The sequence below is a fragment of the Phacochoerus africanus genome, chromosome 9 (assembly GCF_016906955.1).
Source record: "Phacochoerus africanus isolate WHEZ1 chromosome 9, ROS_Pafr_v1, whole genome shotgun sequence".
NCBI classification, from domain to species: Eukaryota; Metazoa; Chordata; class Mammalia; order Artiodactyla; family Suidae; genus Phacochoerus; species Phacochoerus africanus.
Genome location: NC_062552.1, coordinates 6,106,936 through 6,127,608, shown reverse-complemented (window position 1 = coordinate 6,127,608; position 20,673 = coordinate 6,106,936). Strand labels below are relative to the sequence as shown.

The window sequence follows — 20,673 nt, the reverse complement described above, 5'->3', positions numbered from 1 at the left end:
CTCGGTTTCCCGTGCAAGTACTAACCAGGGCCGACCCTCTTAGCCTCCAAGCTCAGATGAGATCGAAATGAGGGTGTTCAGGGTGGTATGGCCAAGAGGGGAAAGGGGAGGAGGATAAATTAGGAGATTGGGATTAACCCCCACACACTACTATTTATAAAACAGATAACCAACAGAGACCTACTGTATAGCACAGGAACCATACTCAATATTTTGTGATAGGACTCTCAAAAAGAATATATATGTATGTATGTATATAGATGAGTCACTGTGCTATACACTTGAAACCACCACAATATTATAAATCTACTGTATTTCAATAAAATAGGGTAATGCTTGAGCATAAATTTCCTTGGTTATTAAGGCCAATTAATTTAATTATCTTCATAATAATGAGTGGCAATGATAGTCATCATTTCAACTTAACCCCTGTATTTAAAAGAAAAAATGTATTTAGGGCCTGGGGACGCCGTTGCAGACTAAGTTGCACAGTGAAAGACCAGACATTTTTGTTAGAGACTGTCCCTTACAAGACCGTTTTTATTTTCTTATGGGAAATCTTTAAGTATATGGAGACGTTCGTGTTGTAGCTGGGAATAATAATCATTTAGTTAGTAATGCATTATGACCACAAAGCAAATGTACTTTTAAAAACATCATCAGCTTCTTGGAACATACAGAGAAAAGGAAGTTGCAGAAGAAAATTAGGAGTTAAAAAAAGAAAAAAGAAAAAAACAGCACACCCTAGGGCAGTCGAAAAACCTGAACAGGATCATTGAATCAATCCTTGGGTGCATCTTACTGATGGATTTAGATGATTGCTCTGCGTCATTTTTGAATTATTTAAGAGATGGATTTAAGAATCCTAACTAAAAGCATTTAATGCAGCACCAACAGTCTAGATTTATGACAAGAGTACTTTTTTCTGTCTACCTTAAATAATATTATTTAAAATTGAGAATCTCAATAGATTTTAAAGCCAAAGAGAACCTTCTGCGTAACCATACCCACTGTGACACTATTTATCTTCTGTTATTGTATCTTTTATTTTGATGATTGTGTTCCTATAACTTATATCATGTGGTGTAGGTTTTATGCAATGGTTTGCATATGCAGCAGACACTATTTTAATTTCTAAGTGCTTCTTCTGAATTTGGAAAGAAAACGTCATTGTCTCCCAGCTTTAGCGTTCCCCATCAGCTCTGTACAGGGAGAAATTCTGTACTCAGAAAGTAAACCTACTGTGCAAGCGTTTAACAAATACTCTAAACTAGATAATGCAAACAGGCTGGGTTTTTAACACCAGCCCACATCAATCTGAGCTAATTGTTTTAAACACTGTAAATATTCATTTGATACCTTTACCATAGAATAAACAATTTCTTACCACTCTCATATACTTCTGAGATTTCCAGAATACCATAAGGATTTATTTACTTCCTGTCAAACAACAGGGGTCCTTAATCCTGTCAACAGATTACGGAGCTGTTTTCTCTCTGAGAGGAAGGAGTGGGAAGGGCCCGAGTCCGGGGGCTGGCGTCGTCTGTGAAATGCTGCCATCTATGGGAGAGCAGTGGGCATTACACACAAGGCTCTGCCGAAACCCCACGGCTGGCTGGCCCACTGCTCGCCCACGCTGTTAGTTCAGTACGTGAAGCCGTTCTTGGTCAAGAAACAGGAATAAAAATTATAGCCCTGGCTAGAAAATAAATTTTGAAAACTCGGGCTGGCAAAGCTCGCGACCACAGCCAATCTTTGGAGAAAAAAAGTCTGAGTTCTCCTGCGGTTACGGTGCTGTAGCTTGGATCCAAATGTGCTTCTCCAGGCTTTTCTTCCACAAGCATCCATGTCCACTTCTGTACTGTCGTCTAAGCGGCTGTAATGGCGTTAGAACAATATCACCTTGCAGACCGATATGTTACTTACTTGATTAAACTTGTTTTTAAAAAAACTACCCACGCTGAATAATAAAGTAAACCAAACCCCAACCTTCCAGTATATTATTGAGGCTCATGAGAAATGCAGCCTATTTCTATTCAAAACACTGCAAAGAAACACTCATTTGACAGTTTTCCCCGCTTCTCATTCCTTTAAAGCCCGTACAATAACGCCATGAAGAACCTCTTACTGCAACGGTAAATTGAAAGGCCTTTGTGTATTTCCTGAAAACACTTGGCTGAGCACTTTGAACAATAAAGTAATTTCATGCCCCCTTCAGTCCTAAGAAACAGGTATTTTCATCACTGTCTCTGTTTCAAAAAAGGATAAACAGTAGCTTAGAGAGGTGGCGTCCCTTCGCTTAGGCTTTACAGATAAGTAAGAAGCAGACCCAGGATTTGAACACAATCCCTTTCGTCTGCACGGGTGTCCTCGCTCTGGTGCCTCCCTGGGGTCAAGGAACAGTGACCCCCAGCTTGTTCTTCTTTGGGTTTTGTTTTCATCTTGTATCTCCATGGCTTTCGGAAAATCATTTAACTTTCTTTGGTCTCAGTTTTCTCATTGTTACCGCAGTAGGTTTACCATACATATTTCTATTTTTTAAACTTTTTTTTAAAATTAGACTTGATTTACTGGAGTTCTCATCGTGACACAGTGGTTAATGAATCCAACTAGGAACGATGAGTTTGGGTTCAATCCCTGGCCTTGCTCAGTGGGTTAAGGATCCGATGTTGCCGTCAGCTGTGGTGTAGGTTGCAGATACGGCTTGGATCCCGCGTTGCTGTGGCTGTGGCATTAGACCCCTAGCCTGTGAACCTCCATATGCCATGGAGTGGCCTTAGAAAAGGCAAAAAGACAAAAAGAAAAAAATTAGAGTTGATTTACAGTGTTATGTCAATTTCTGCTGTACAGAAAAGTGACCCAGTCAAACATATATATATACCTTTTCTTATTTTCCATCATGGTCTATCCCAAGAGATTGGATAAAGTTCCCTGTGCTGTGGAGTAAGACTTCATTGCTTATACAATAGGATACTACTCAGCCATTAAAAAAAAAATCCAAATAATGTCATTTACAGCAACATGGATGTACCTAGAGATTCTCATACTAAGTGAAGTCGGTCAGAAAGAGAAAGACAAATACCATGTGATACCGCTTATATGTGGAATCTAAAATATGGCCCAAATGAGCCTATTTAGAGTACAGATTTCAAGGTTCCTTTCCAACTCTAAATCATAGTTCAGCTTTCTTGCTGCAGAAAAGGAATCGCAGATTGTCATGTGGAGAACTCTGAAAGTTCTTAAGTTCAGCTCTCTCATTTTAAACATGAAGGAGCAAAGCTTGTTGGGGGCAGGGGGTGGGAAATCAAATATCTGAGAGGCACTGTCCTTGGAAGAGTTGCATCCTAGGCAGCAGCACCTTTCAGGGGCTCTATTTCAGTTTGCTCCAGGCTCTCTGGCGCTTACCTGGCCAGCTGAGTGAAGAAATAGAGAACAAAGAGGAAGCCTCGAAGGCCTTCAGTAGGCGAGATGCTAAAAATGGTAGTGGTTACTCATTTGATATAGACGAGGAAGGAGTCTCTAGACTTATAAGCCGTTCTTAGGAATAAGGCTTGGCATCCAGAAGCTAAACCTCAGATGGGATAACAAGTTTACCAGGGGCAAAGCAAGCAGGCATTCCTCCAAACTACTGCACTGATAGTGGAAGGATATGACCGTTCCACCATGGTTTATGCATCTTTCCCACAACATGGCTTAGTATAGCGGCTTTGTTGTCAGTAGAGCTTGGAAAATATTTGTGAGAGGAATGATTTAGAAACTATTCATTTCTGTCTAGGAATGGAAAGCTCTGAAGAACATTGCTTCCAGCCTAATAAGGAGAAAAGGCTAGATTATTTACAGTATCATAACTTTTCTTGAATTCATTAAAGAGCTGATTCCTCAAGGCAACCAAGTAATAACCCTAACTCGAAGATGCACATACCCATGCAAGGACAGACAGGACACATGAACTGTCTCACCTCAGTTGGAACATGAAAGAAAGAGGTGGCCACTGTAGCAGTGAGTACAAAAGAAATAAGTAAAACTTTTCATGAATCCTTAAAGGGCAAGAGTGGACCGATGTGTTGGTTTGGAGTAGCTAAGGGCCTAAGGCACACGGGAAGTTTGCACTTACTTGCAAGATTTTTTTTCCCAAAGGCATCTACCAGATGCTCCGGAGAAAGGTGAGAACTGAGCAGGAAGCCAGAAAAGTCTCTTCTAGGTAACATGAACAACACACGTGATTGGCATAAGCCCTGCCCCCTTCTCTGGATAGTTCCTACAAAGCAGATGCCTTAAGCCATGAGGGAGGAGTGGGAGAAAATGCAGTCAGACTCCTGGGAAGGGGAAGGGAACCCTTAGACTCAGGCAAGAGTCCATTGTTTAAGGAAAGGGTTGGACCCTGTACCCCCAGAGAGAGGAGACATGAAGAGTCAACTGTTTGGTTGAAAGACAAAATCTGAATATCCACCAATAGGAGATTAAGAAATACGGTTTAATCCCTTATGGATTATTACTATTTTTTATTTTAAAAATGTTAGTCTACACCTGAAACCAATATAATGTTAAATGTCAATTATATCTAATAAAAAAGTTTAAAAATGGCAGTCAATAGGCAGTATATTTTAAACACTTGTGATTCAATAAGAATGGAAAAGTTTGACAAAAATCTATAGTATTAGGTCAGTATTTAAGAACATGCATAAAAAGGCAAAGACTGAAAGGAGGTAAGCTTGACTAATAATGGCTTTTAGGCTTTCCAGCAAATTTCTGTTCATGTTTTGCTGAACTTGAATATGAATTTCTAATATTTCTGTCACATGCCTGTTTTTCAATGAAAAAAAAAAAAACAGAACTAAAATTAATTTCAAAAACCATGAAAAAGTATGCATTTCAACCCCAGTATTTCGGATATCCTTTTTCTTAATTTGGTGACTGTGACACCACGGCTGCCTCCTATATTTTTTTTCTACTTCTCTGATCACTCACCCTCATATTCCCCACTTGGTAAATCCCACCGTCACAACTGAATCTCAGCTATTACTCCTCAGACTTCCACTTTCTACCTACATTCACCTCCCTCCTTATGGCTTTAAACATTTACATAATAATGACTACAAAATTCACATATTCAGCTCAGACCTCTCCCCTCACTCCATGCTTTTATATTCAGCTGTATATTCTCATATCTACTCGAATCCCTGAAAGACACCTTGAACTTACCATCTAAAACTGAAATGTTGATCTCTTCTCTTCCACCATCAAAAGTCTGCATCTTTTATGATCATCCCCATTCTTCCATTTTCTTAAGCAGCATATGTGTATGTAACAACGTATGTCTTGAATTTTCATGGTAACACTCACCTAGTGTTTCAAAAGCAAAGTAACTTAAAAATCAGGTGATATCTAAGAAATAAGCATGTAGTTATGAAGGCGCTGAATTTCTTCAACGTGGCCACACGACAATAGAAGTCTAACTCACATTGTACAGATGTTTATAGGAAAGATAAAAATGCTTTTCAGAAAAAGGTCTCTTATTTTAAATGCTCGGTGCCAAGGCTTTTCAGAGTCTTCCTTGGGGTGGGGGGCTAGAGGGTAAATGGTGGCCTTGGAGGCAACCGGATGCCCCTCAAAAGGACATCCCTTTATTTTCACTCATGTATTGATTTAACAATTCCTGGAGCGCCTCGACTCTATAAGGTATGTTTTCTCAACAGTGAAGGGGCAAGGATGGGCAAGACAGTCAGAGGCCTTGCCTTCACAGAGCTTACATTTTCGGAAGAGAGACAATGCTCAAAGAAAAATCAATATAAATTATTTTGCACAGTGAAAAAGCTGCAAAGAGGGTACTATTGAGATTTCACTGAGGAGGGGGACACTTTGAGAAGAGACCTGAATATTAAACATTTAAATTTTTTTTTTTCGCAAACTGTCAAATTCACCTGCATGGCCTAAGTTGTGGCTGCCCAGTTGGTTTGGTATTGATAATGGAAATATTCAGGTGGGAGCTTTCTCGATCTTAAATTTGCTGCTGACAACATGATTATGCAAACTAATTTTCCATTTGGATGTGGGGTCTGTCTGAGCTGTGTTGGCTCAGATGATACTGCTGAGCTCCCGTGACCATTTTATTGGAAGATGTGGATGTAACTAAGATTGTTTCACTCAGCTTACGAGTAGTTTTTTCATTTCATTTCATGTGGAAGAAACATTAGTCAATCAAGCTCAGAGCACTGTGATAGTATTTCGTAAGTTGCAAAAACAAAAAGAGGCTGTTTTTTTTCCAGCATGTTTGATAAAGCATATATTTAGGAATTCCAAAGTCAGAATATTAGGCAACTAAGTTAGACTTTTTGAATTAAATGTCTAAATAGTATGCATTCCATAGTCTATTTAAATGACAGAGAAGGGAAGGATAGCTTCAACTCCAAAAGAAGAAAATCTAGAGAAAAAGTGTAAAAAGTATAATTGAAGAGTCTGAAAATACACATCTATTTATCTGTTATCTATCTGTCTCTCTACCTACCTACCTACCTACCTATCTACCTATCCCCATAGACACAAGACACTCAAGTATGTACACTCATAATGTTTGTAGCATATTCATTCATTTATTTACTTATTAGGCATTTACTCTATTCATGCTATGCTATTATAGACAATTGAGATGTATCAGTGAATAAAACAAACCTTGCTCTCATGACGCTTACGTTTGAGCAGGAAGAAACAGGAATCAATAGGCATAATAAACAAATACAGTGTTTAGCCTATCAGGTGAGAACTGTGATGGAAACAGGAAAAGTTGAACAGAAAAGGAAATCAGAAGGACCGAAATAGATGAAGAGGGTGTATTTTCAAACAGGATGGAGCGGGCAGTGAAGGATATCTGAGTATATGAGTTATGCCTCTAAAACTATAGAATGTGTTGCAATCGTCTGTGCTGTGGATATGCATTTATATGTAATATGTCCCAGCTTAGCATACATAATACATATCTTCACCAGCATTTCTATTAAAAAATATCTTCTCTAAGCCCTTCAATGTTTTCTCTAATCTCTTTCACGTTTTCAGTAAATAAAACATTCCTGATAGTCACTTGAAAACATCCCATATGAACTTCTTATAGGTAAATGGAATAAAATGTGCATAAATAAATATATGTTAAATTCTTCCCCAAACATGGCCTTTGTTGCTTAGTTTTAAAGGATAAGGCATTTTTCCACATGTAAATGGGAAAGGCCTGGTGATGGGCTCTACGTATCTGCCTTTGGAATTCAGATGTTACAAACCTGCTCCTAGAGACAGTAGTCAAAGTGGCTGCCTGCCAGGCAGGAGAGACTTGGAAGCATTTTCAAAGCCATTTTATTGGACTCCCCTTTCCCTCACTGCCTCTGTCTATAACATAAAGATAAAGGATAGAAATATAGAATTACAGCATCAAGCTGTTATAGTAAATCTATAAGATACATGACTAAAAAGTGGTTTTGCTAAGATTAAGTCACATAAATTCATATTTTCGTCTTTGGTTTGAGGGTTTTAATCTTGGAGTTTACTTCTCGTCACAGGCTCCTTTATGTTGGGTAACTGTTGTTTGTGTTGATATAACACACGCTGACACCAAATATCAATTCTAGGTAAATCCAATTAAGCCCAGAAGCAAAACAGCTGAATTAGCAGTCCTTGCATAAATGATTTTTCTTCCGTTTACTTTGTTTGTTGTAAATGAGCCTTTTAATTTTTAAAAATGGGGGCTATCAGGGCCCCTTTTCCTTATTAATATCAGAAGCCCAAATTGAACTTCTTAAAAATAAGGGTTGAAGATGCTCTTTTATGTTACTAGTATGAATGTTATAATTAAAGCTGCAAACGAATATGCCTATAGCACATATGGACTCCCTGTCTGTGAAAGAGGGTTATCAGAAGCATTTTTGAAGTGGTATCCCAATAAAGAATTTCCCCGTAAGGACTAAGAAGCTATGTTATTTTCGCTGATTTAGGGTTCTTTGCTTTCCTTCTCTATCCAGAAAAATAAAGCCAATAAAAAAATATTAAAAATTTAACTAGTTAGGTATTCAAGATAATGGATATGTTGCCATTAAATCAAAGACCAACATCGAGAGCTCCATCTCTTTTATTAAGAGAGTAAGATATTTTGTCTCTTTCATTAAGAGCCATAAATAGGTATCTCATTACTTTCGTAAATACTTTGATGAAAGTTTTTATGATTGTGATATCCTTAACTGCCTGATAAAGATATGTATGTGGTATGTAAAAAAGAAAGATGTAAATTACATTTTCGGCTCATTGTGTTTCCTAATTAACCTTAAAATATTAGGTTATTAATTTTGGAATAAATCAGAAAACAATCTGGAAAAAGTGCAACCACACATAGATCCATTTGACATTTAGTAGTAAGTTTGTTATTATTTTGTTAAATAGAAAAAAATCATAATTAAAATCTAGTTAAGTTGAATCTTCAACTGATAATATTCTAGAAATCATTTAAAATTTTTTTTTTATTCCACCAGAGGAGGAGGGGAATTAAAACTTGCTTTAAAAGTTTTCAGGAATGAGGTATAATCAACCAACCATCCCCTACCACAAGTTAGATTATGTTAATCTTGACAGCTGTTCCCCCTACCACCAGCCTATAATTGGGGATCTCTCTTTTTTTTTTTTTTTTTTGCTTTTCTTGATAGAAAGTCTCACATTGGTAGCTAAGGCAGAGATTTAAAAATCAGTATTTTCATGCCAAACAGTAAATTTTTTTAGTGCTTTGCATAGTTTTCAAATATACTCTATTCTCAAACACTTTCCAAGATAAAAGACACTTTTACAGGGAGAGAGTGATTATTTAAATTGGCAAAAGATAGAAATTTCCAGCTGAGTCACATTAAAACATTTTTACAATTGCCTCAAAGGTAGAAAATTTCACCATTGCTTTGGCTATAGAAATCTGTCTTTATTAGACAGAAATGACCAGTTTTCCCTGAAAAATATGTTAAAGCATATACATAAATAGTTTTGGTCAATCCATAGGCTTTATGAAATAGCTTCTACACACTTCTACAAGTTGTCTAATGGTGATTTGCTTTATAATTATTATTCCTTTTTTTAAATTTCTTCTGGTAATTTAATAGTTAAAACACTAAATCTTGAATTATACTATTTAAAAAAAATATGTTATAAATAGTATGCCCTCTGAACAAATGTAATTATCCTTTTTAATGATGCACTGAGTTGCAGGAAACTTTCACATGAAACCAAATATATGACAATACTTATGACAAGATAGCAACTTTCACCTGGAGCTGAAATTTATATAACAAGAGAGTCAAATGGAAATGCAAGAAACAAAAATAAAATATTAAAAATTAAGAATCTCTCTTACAGGTTTTGCCAATAAGTTGGAGACAGCAAAGGAAAGACTCAGTGAATATAAAAATAGGTCAGTAAAAAATATCCAAATTGACATAAAAAAGAAAAAATAGAAATAGAAAAAGTGAAATAAAAATATAATCATAAGTGTGACATGAAAATATAGTTTGCCCAAGTGCTGTGGGACAATAGCAAGCAGTCTAAATTGCCAGTAATTCAAATTGGAGTTTCATAATCAGAGGAGTAAAAATGCAGGACTAATTTTTCTGGTTTCAGCTCTAGCAAATAGAAAGCTTGGAAGTCATTATTCCTCCCTTACAAGAAAAGCCTAGAATAACTTAAAATCACCAACTTTTCTTAGAATGATCAGAGAATTAAAGACGAAGAGAAAACTGCCATTCCAAAATCAAGAAAGACAGGTGAAGCAGGAGCGTGACAGCCAAGATAAGCTTACCTGGAAGAGGAACTGCTGGGGTTACAAACAGGTGGACAAAGTTACACAGTCGTTTTTACACATTGTTGGGGACTGAATTTGGATTTATTTGAGAATGAGGAACTCCTGGGGCCTATAGTTTTAGGGAGTCCTAAACTCTTTTGTGTCTTGGACCTCTAGGAACCCCACCAAATCCTCACATTAAAAAGCCAAGAAAAACGTTGTCATGGCTTTGGCAGGAGGAGGAAAAGTAAACTTTGTGAAATATGCCCAGACTGTTCTCCATAACAAAGATCTACCTGCCAGGGAAAACATCCTTATCTGGGCCATATTCCATATGCCGGAAAGGCAGTTCTTCTTCCTTCCTGTCTTACCTAAGGGAAGAATAACTAAGGGAGAAATGAATGACAGTCACAACCCAGGGACACAGATTCCCTAAAAGACTGAGTTCTGGTCACACCTTTCCACCATGCCAACAGAGCTTCGGTAAAATAGCAATATTCTGCAGTGGGAAGAACTGTAAGATTTGAGTCTGAGTGCTTAGAGCTTTTCCAATGCCGCAGGAATGACAATAACAGGAGGCTAGAGGACTCTGAAGCAATCGTTAAACAAAGCCCAACTCCTAGCCAGATTAACATAAAAACTCACACAAAAGTGCTGTTTTTCCTCTGTTCCTATCACTTGATGGAGTATTTCTGACTTTAAAATAAGATTACCAGCCATGTTAAAGGCAAGAAAAAGACATGTTTAAGAGATAAGACAAGCATCAGAACCAGACCCACATTTTGACACCTATTTTGAAATTATCAGACAAGGAATTCTAAATAACTATGATTCGTATATTAAGGTTGCTAATGGAAAAAGTGGTCAACATACATAAACAGATGGGTAATGTAGTCAGAAACAGTAAACTATGAGAATCAGAAGAAATTGCTAGAAACCAAAACCACTGTGAAAGAAGACCTGCCTTCTGTGGGCTCCTCAGCAGACTGGATATGGATGTGAAAAGAACCATTGAGCTTGAAGACAGGTCAATAGAAACTTTACAAACTGAAATACAAAGAAGAAATAAAATGAAAAAAAAAAGAACATAAAAGACAAAAATAGGGGAAATTTTTTAAAGATATAATGTGTGTATAATTTGAATACCAGAAAGAGAGGAAAGATAGAAAAGTGGAAAAAAATATTTACAGAAATAATGGCTAAGAATTGTCCAGCATTACTTACAGACACCAATGCACAGATCCAGGAAAATTGAAGAGCTGCCTGCAGGCTAAATACCAAAAAACTACATGTAGACATATCATTTTCAAATTATAAAGAACAAAAAAAAAAAGAGAAAATTTTGAAAGAAGTCAAGGGTAAGCGGAGGGGAACACATAACCTATAGAGGACAAGTTAAACAACAACAACAAAAACACAACACACTTCTCGGAAACCATACAAGCAAGAGACTGGAGTGCAATATTTAAGATGTTAAAAACAAAAACTAAGTTCCTGTTGTGGCAGGTTCAGAACTCAACTAGTATCCATGAGGATGAAGGTTCAATCCCTAGCCTCACTCAGTGGGTTAAAGATCCAGCATTGCCCTGAGCTGTGTTATAGGTTGCAGGTGAGGCTTGGATCTGGCATTGCTCTGGTGTAGGCTGGCAACTGCAACCCCAATTCGATCCCTCCTGGGAATCCACTGTAGGGTGGGAGTGGCCCAAAAAAAGAAAGAAAGAAGAACAAAAGAAAGAAAAGAGGAATTCCCGTCATGGCTAAGTAGTTAACAAATCCAACTAGGAACCAGGAGGTTGCAGGTTTGATCCCTGGCCTTGCTCAGTGGGTTAAGGATCTGGCATTGCTGTGAGCTGTGGTGTAGGTCCCAGATGCGGCTCGGATCTGGCATTGTTGTGGCTCTCGTGTAGGCCAGCAGCTACAGCTCCGATTAGACCCCTAGCCTGGGAACCTCCATGTGTCGCAGATGCAGCCCTAGAAAAGACAAAATAATAATAATAATAATCAAACTGACAAGCTTTTGTAAAGTAAAGTAAACCAAAAAGAAAACAAAAAGACAACTTACAGAATGGGAGAAAATTGTTTCAAATGATGCATCTGACAAGGGCTTAATGTCTAAAGTATACAAACAACTTATACAACTAAACAGCAGAAAAGCCAACCACCCAATGGAAAAATGGGCAAAAGACCTGAATAGACTGTTCTCCAAGGAAGATATTACACATGGCCAACAAGCACATGAAAAAATGCTCAACATCCCTGATTATTAGAGAAATGCAAATCAAAACTACCTGAGATACCACCTCACACCAGTCAGAATGGCCATCATTAATAAGTCCACAAATAACAAATGCTTGAGGGGGTGTGGAGAAAAGAGAACCCTCCTGCACTGTTGGTGGGAATGTAAGCTGGTACAGCCACTATGGAGAATAGTCTGGACGTACCTTAGAAAACCATACATAGAACTACCATATGACCCAGCAATCCCACTCTTGGGCATATATCTGGTCAAAACTCTACTTTAAAAAGACACATGCACCCCCATGTTCATTGCAGCACTATTCACAGTAGCCAAGATATGGAAACAACCTGAATGTCCATCCACAGATGATTGGATCAGGAAGATGTAGTATATGTACGCAATGGAATACTACTCAGCCATAAAAAAGAACGACATAATGCCACTTGCAGCAACATGGATGGAACTAGAGACTCTCATCCTGAGTGAAGTAAGTCAGAATGAGAAAGACAAATACCATATGATATCACTTATAACTGGAATCTAATATATGGCACAATGGAACCTTTCCACAGAAAAGAGAATCATGGACTTGGAGAATAGACTTGTGTTTGCCAAGGGGGAAGGGGAGGGACTGGGAGGGACTGGGAGCTTGGGGTAAATAGATGCAGAATGTTGCCTTCGGGATGGATCAGCAATGGGATCCTGCTAAGTAGCACTGGGAACTCTGTCTAGTCACTTATGATGCAACACATAACGTGAGAAAAAAGAATGTATACATGTATGTATAACTGGGTCACCATGCTGTACAGTAGGAAAAAAAAAAAAATATATATATATATATGATACCAAAAATAAAAAGAAGTGTAGGAGAATGAATAAATGAAGATAGATTAAAATATTTTTTATTCTTACTTGATATAAAAGGTAACTGTTTAAAGTAGTAACACTACAATGCATTGGGTGATGATAGTAAATGGATATTGAGGAATCCAGGTGATGTTGAAAACCAATGTGTAATTTTTCAGCCCCGGCCATAGTCAGTCACAGAGGCTTTCCCTAGCAGGCCAGTTAGGGGGAAGCTGCCCTCCCCACACTAGACTTGATGCACAGCCAGCCAGTGCCTGGCAGTCTCTGAAGGGAGTTACAGCCAAGGACTCAGGTCCCTCTCCCTGGTCATGCTTTTGTGTATTTGCTTTCCTAGCCCTGGGGCTTTCATTCTTAGGTCTTTATCTCAGAGACCTGGGGCAAAGATCCTCTTCAGGCACCTTTACTGAGGCCTCGTTATGGGGGGAGGAATGAGAAAGCTTGAAATTTTCCCTACTCTGACCCAATACATTTACACTCCTACCCCTTGCCCCCAACCCCAGGTCCACAAAGCTGCCAGAGCCCTGTGTTCAAGGCTCCCTGTCTGAGGGACTACAGTTCATGTGTTAAATTGAGAATATGCAGATTCTCCTGGGACCATGGAGGCACAAGCCCCCTATACATGGGGTTGGCAGGTGGCTCCCTCAGCATCTGAGCTCCCACCTTGGGGAAGTGTACACCTCAGAGCAGCTTCAATTAAAGCTGCAGTTTTAATACACATAAAGGAAGCAAAGTCCCAAGATTTACCGCTTAGAGATCCCAGAAAAGGAGGGTGCGTGCAGTGGGCCGAGGGAAGGGCAGTCCTCCATCCCAGGTCACGAGCAGGTGGGAGACAGAGAACAGGGTAGCAAGCATTTATTACTTATAAGGTGGTTGGGGTGGAGGTCGCTGACTTTTCATGGGGTCAAGTCTAAGGGGATTTTTAAAAGTTTTATTGAAGTATAGTTGATTTACAATGTAGTGGTGAGTTCTGCTGTCCACCAAGTGATTCACTTATGCTTTAAAAGGTGACCCAGGAAAGGCAAAGCCATATAGGAACGTGTGGTAAGAATCTTAAGCCCTGGTCCTTATCTGAATGTCCAGACTCTGGATGTGAGCGGGGCTGTCGCGCTGTAAAATGTTCAGGCAGCAGCTCACAGTGGCTGCCTTGTCATCGCACCCCCTCGACAGTGAGATGAACCTAATATCTATGCACTACCTGTCCAGTGTTTTCAGTTCCATGGGGACAAATAGAACAGGGGGTGTTGGAGTTTTCTCCAGCTTTAGCCTCTTGATTATACCATCTCAAGTAAGGTGTTAAAGGCTTAACTCATTTATCTTTAGCTCGTTGCTTTAATTGACTGCTCCAACATCTGGCATCTCAGCTTTCTCCCAGCTCAGTTGAGCTCTGGATGGATGGAAAGGATGGATGTACAATGAATGACACAAATGTCATAAAGCAAAACAAATGAATGAAGAACTCTTTTCTGCAAGGTATCTTTACTGCCTAAATCGATCCATGAGGCCAGTAACGTCGTCATAGCAAAACAAAGATACCACAAGAAAGAAAAACTACAAATCAGTTTCTTCCATGAACATAGATGCAAAAAGATCAACAAATAGTAACAGAGGAAATCCAGCTGCATATAAAAAGGATGGTACACCTTGACCAAGTAGGATTTATCCCAGGAACAGAAAGTTGGACTAACACCAATAATCAATTAATGTAATACACCATAGTAATAGAGTAAAAAGCAAATCTGCATAGTGACCAGAACTCATTCAGAAAAATAATTTGACAGAATCCAAAAGCTTTTCACAAGAAAAAAAATCAATAAAATGAGAGTAGGTAGCATCATCTTTAACCAGATAAAGGGCATCTACGCATACTTACAGCTAACGTCATACTGAATTATGAAAGAGCGGCTACTTTCCTCTTAAGATCAGAAACAGCAATAAATGTGGTACATCACACTGATAGAATGAAAGATAAAAAAAATCACATGATTATCTAACAAATGCAGAAAAGACTGACAAAATTCAATGTCCCTTCATGAAAAAAAAAATCAACAAACTAAGTGAGAGAGAACATATTTCAACATCATCAAGTCCCTATATGACAGTCCCACAGATAATATCAGACTCAGTGGTGATAGTTTGAAATATTTTCCTCTAACATCTGGAAGAAGAAAAGTGTGACCACTTTCACCACTCTTATTCACCATAACACTGGAAGTCCTACTCAGATCAATCAGGTGAGCTAAGTATGAAATTTCCATATGACTCAGAAATTCTTCTTCTGGGTATTTATCCAAGAGAAAGGAAAGCATATGTCTTCACAAAAACATGTATGTGAATAGTCAAAGCATCATTATTCGTTACAACGAGAATTTGGAAACAACCCAAATGATCCATCAACTGGCAAATAAACAAACTGGGGTATATCCATAACATGAAATGCTATTCCAAAATGAAAAATAGTACTATATTAACATATGTAAAAACTTGGTTGAATTTCACAAACATGATGCTAAATGAATGAGGTCAACCATAAAAGGCTACATGTAATTACATCGGCATGAAATTCTAGAAAAGGCAAAACTGTATAGTGAGAAGACAGGTCCTCAGTTGGGTCAAGAATGCAAAAGGGGGACCGAGTGCGCAGGAGCAGAAGGGAACTTTGTAAGATGAGGGAACTGTGCTATCTTCCTGACTGTGAAAGTGGTTAAGTTGTTGTCCAAATTAACAAAACTCAATGTACCGAAAGTGTACATCAAAATATACACTTACTATTGTTGAACGTCAATATATGTAAACAATGCATTCATTTAAACAAATAAATTAAACATAAAACATGTAACCTTTCGCATACATATGTCCCCAGGTAGAAGGCATTTGTTTTCTTTGTGGTGTAGTAGCAGATGCTCTAATTGATGAGACACATCTCTCTGTCACTGTGTGGTAGTGCTCAGAGCACCACACAGTCTCTTAATGCTTAGACCTAATGTCGGCAAACAAAGCAAACCCTATCAGTTGTTCCTCCTTCTCATACTTATTTAACTCGTATTCCCAAATTAAGAAGTCCACGGCCAAGGTGTTCATGGTTTTAAACAGCAGTAGCCAGTGTAATTGATGCCTTGGCAAAAGAATGCGACAGTCTTTGTAAAGAATGCAAATATTAAACGATAGATCTCTCAGCCAAACCATTTGATCTCATAATCTACTACTGGTAAGAAGATGTGTGTGCAACTACCTATATATTGTAGTGTATAATATACAGGCTAATACAATCAAGATATGGACTCATGTACAACTGTAGGGAAGATTAATGAAGTCTGAATTTTAATTGGCCTAGAAGTGTTGGTGGGATTTAGCCTAGACAAGGAAGGTCGTCCTAGATAAAGGAGACATTGTGAGAAAATCCCGAAGGTTTCCCGGACAATGTTTGCCTATAGGATGATGTTTTGCTTGGTTTGGGTGAAGCAGAGAAGTAGAAAATGCGTAAGTATGGGAAGATGGCCTAAAACCTAAAAATAGGCAGAACCGATTGTTAGGGTCAGAACTTTCAATCTTTTGATGTAGGCAATGAAACCATGAAGCTTTGGGAGAAGGGTGAATTGCAGCAAAAAATAAACAAACCGAAAAGAAAGAAAGAAAGAAAGAAATTAGAGTCAGAAGTCTTGACGTTTGAAGAGTTACCATGGAAACGAGCAGTTTGGCAACTAATTAAAGAGACATTTCAGAGATAAAACCAACAGGTCTTGACTGCTGATTAAAAGTAAGGGTGACGACTAGGAGGAAGTTAATGGGTGACACGGTCATTCCTGATCTAGGTGAGAATGAGCAGTGACAAAATTGTCCCAAGGAGAAGACAAAAAGGGAGGGATGAGTACTGAGTTCAGTTATAGCTGTGCTGAAGTTGACATGTTTGGAAGCACCGTGCCGATTTTAAAATGCTTTAGCAATGAGACCCTGCTGTGTAGCACTGGAAACCATGTCTAGTCCTAAGTGACTATGTGTAGTCACTTCTGATGGAGCATGATAATGTGTGAAAATAGAATGTGTACGTGTGTGTGTAACTGGGTCACCATGCTGTGCAATAGAAAAAAAACTGTATGGGGGAAATAACTATTAAAAAAAATAATAATAAAAATAAATTTAAAAATAAATAAAAAATAAAATAAAATGCTTTCTTAGATCTCCAAGTAGAGTCAGGCTGGAAATATGTATTCATAAACCAGGTGTGTATCAGTGGTAGTTGACTCTGTCAGTGGATTACATGCTTGCCGTTTGCCAAATGAGAAGAAAAAAGGAAAAATGGTGGAGTGTAGAGACAGATCTGATCAAAGGAAGATCTAAAGAAAGAGCCTTAAGTGTTCAGAGCTAAAGGCAATCCCCACAGTAAATAACGTTACGGAAGCAAGAGAAATGCTTTGTGAAAGAAGTCCTGGTTCATGGGTGCGACAAAAAGTAGGAAGTGACTGGAAGAAAGACAATTAATTTATCAATTAGGACATCTTTGGTCTGATTAAAGAGATAAAGTATACACAAAAGAAAAATTAAATAGCAAGATAAGAAATGAATTTTTTAATTACTTTTTTCATATGATCCTATAGAGTTGTAGCTCCTAGCTTTACACCCAGCCCTGACCTCAGCAAGTTCCTATTAAAATAACAATGTAGTGCATACTTTATAGAGTGGTAGTTTTAGTCATTATCTTATTCTAGTAACAACACCAAGATTAATAATATCATGAACTTAACAAAATTGAGATACAGTACTTTTAGTTACTTTGCCGATTGATTAGACATTCACTGTGATTAACGATGAGTGATTAAAGATTTTCCTTCAGCAGAAATTACAGACATTTGTAAAAACTTACAAACCCAAAAGTTTTCTCTATGTACCCTTTCAAAATTAGATTTTCTCCTTTATATGAGAGGAATGCTAACATCCTTAAATTTTCTTAAAGGCTTGAATCGGATCTGTTTTCAAGTATGTGCACCTTATGGGCTTGTTAAAAAAAAAAAAAAAAAAAAAGGATATCTTCCAGAAAGGAAAAATGCTGTGGAAAACACTTCCAGAGAGATAATGTAGGGAGAAATGTTCCCACAAGATCCAATGGGCACCCTCTCATTTTGCTCTCTGATACCCCTCTTTGCAGGGCAATGATATTTATTCTTCTGAATTTGTAAATAAAGCCATCACATTAGATTCTATAATTATATCACCCATTAATTAAATTTACAAAGCCTTGTGTCTTTATTTCTATGTTAAAATTTCAAAGCACTTTTGAACTTATACCACTTCATTTATGTGCTTGCTATTCATCTTCAAAAGGTAAGATTTTTAGTGATTATATTTGCACTGTTAATTTTTTGTATCTAAAGCAATCATAAATTGCTTTTGTACATAAATATAACAATGCTATTAAATAAAACTTAAATATAACAAACATGTCAGTTTTTAATTAAAAACACTAGAAACTTTTTAATGAGAATTCTAATTCATTGAAGCTGTACTCAGCAGTTTACTAATAAAAGAAAACATTGAAGGAATAAATATAGGACTTTAACATCTCAACATAGTAAGAACTGAGAATGGTATTTGCCTCTCCTTGTTGCCACAAAATAAAAAGGAAGAAGAGAGAAAGGAAGGAGAAGCAGAGAGAGAGCGAGAGAAAGGTAAAAAGAAAAAATAGACTGAGAAAGAGATGGAGGGGGAAAAGGAAATATAGTAGAAAGAAAGAAAAAAAAACTTTGAAAATAATTGTTTAGAGAATAAAAACTGTAGAAATACATAATATAAACATGAATCAGAATGGTGACTGCAAATGGAAAAGAAATTGCAGTGAATCTCTAAGTGATGAAAACGGTATGAATGGAATAGGAGTCATGACATAGAGTGGGCTGTGTCAGAAGATGAGCTAGCATGCCAAGGAGCCTGGGAATGTCCAGTCTTGAAACCAAGCACGAGAAGTCAGAAGGGACACAAGGAGAAAGTCCAAGGTCTGCTGAAGAAAGACTGGCCCATAGCATCCTCCTCCCCATTCACCTACCCTGGTGTGCAGAATACAAGAAGAATGAAGTTTGCCCTCATACAAAAAAGGAGAGGACTCTTCTGGGAAGCTGCTGAATGAATTAAACATCATCACTGTGGCAGTTCGTGTGGGTGGCCGTCATATTTACCACCAGTGCCCCATCTGCTCACCAAGAAAAAGCCAACCACTGGCCAAATGCTGCCCGTGTTTATAGAGATCCAATTCAGCTCTCTTACTGCCTCTGTTTAAAACGTGAATGGTAAATCAGGGATGCTGTCCTGTAGCAAGAAAGAGAATGGCCAAAATACATAGAAAAACTTACCAAAAATTAAACAAGGTCATTTAGAAAAATAAAGTTTTAAACACAACAATGAGTATGATTAGGGTAAGTCAAGAAAATGTTTCATTCATGAATAAAAGCAGGCTGCTATAGAAAAGAAACAAGAAAAAAAAAAGAACTTTTTTAAAAATAAAATATTAAGGATAACATAAAGCGTTGAATGCAAGGACTGCAAAATAAAATGGAGAGAATCCCCAGAATGGAATGCAACAGACGAAGAAAGACATCTGGAGAGAAAAGATGAGCCATAGGAAAGGCCAGTGTCTGAACAATGAGTCCAGAGATAGAGAATGAAAAAAATAGAGAACAAAATTATCAAAGAAATAATAGCAAAAAAAAAAAAAAGATTTTCAGAGTCAATAGTAAGCAGAATCCATCAAAATCCACTGGAATTTTTTCACGTCTGGGCATGCTGGCCTCAGACCCTGATGGAAGAACCCCCACCCCGACCGACTTGCCCACAATAACTATAAAACCTGGACAAGAAGGAACTACTTGAAGATAATAGAGAGTGAAGAGAGCAGATACATTCTGGCAGAAAATCCGTGCTTTCCCGGAGGAGGAAGGCAGAAACTTGTACAAATAATTACCGTCTTTGAGGAGCTATGTTTAGTCCTTTGGGCGCAGCAATGACACGGAACGCACAAGGGAAATCCCCACATCTTTCCGGCTGGGGAACGAGAACGATTAAACCTGAACACTATGAACATTGAAGAGTGTAGGGAAAATACCAGAAGGGAAAGAGCTGGAGCCAGAATTCCCAAACTCTGTCCTACCTCGCTGACTCATGTCTGAACTATGCTTGCATGGAACAGAATCCCAACAGCTCAAACAAAGAAAAAAACCCTCTGATCTTTGTTGCTATTCTGCAAGTTGCTATCCTGAATATACTTAACATAAGCAGGCAGATTTGGGTGCGGTGGAAGCTTGCTTGGGAGTCGGATGAGCAAGACGTTAGTTTCTCTACTTGTACTTTTTCCTTGAGGCTAAGAACACAAACACACAGTTGCAGAGGGAATATCCATGCAAATTCTCTATTCTTCCTGGTCTCCTGAACAAGAAAAAAGAAGCCAGGAAACGTGAATTCTGAAGAGGGGGATGAATCCTGATAGGGAAAGAGTGAGAGGAAGGGTCCCTCAAACAGTTTAATCCCAGATGTGAAAACTATGTTCTAAGACAAAAGAAGAGAATACTTATCACAGAAAAATAACAGAATCCAGTATTCACTTAACTTAGCATTAATATGTATGACGCAATCCAAAATTGCCCAACATGTGAAGAACTAAGAAAACAGAACACATTCCAAAGAGATAAGATCATTTGAGTCCAATCAGATATTGCAGCAAAAACTTAAAAGCAGCTACTAAAAGCCAGTATGGAGGTTTCTCAAACAAATTAAAATAGAACTACCATATAAT

General features: G+C 37.9%; 1 long non-coding RNA gene across 1 annotated transcript; it reads right to left on the bottom strand.

Moving 5' to 3' along the window:
* Nucleotides 1-696: 696 nt before the first annotated feature.
* Nucleotides 697-20,019, bottom strand: LOC125136119 (uncharacterized). Its single transcript, XR_007137120.1, has 3 exons — nt 19,846-20,019; nt 5,203-5,343; nt 697-1,876 (listed from the first exon to the last, which is right to left on the bottom strand). It is a non-coding gene; the product is annotated as an uncharacterized LOC125136119 (long non-coding RNA).
* Nucleotides 20,020-20,673: the final 654 nt, after the last annotated feature.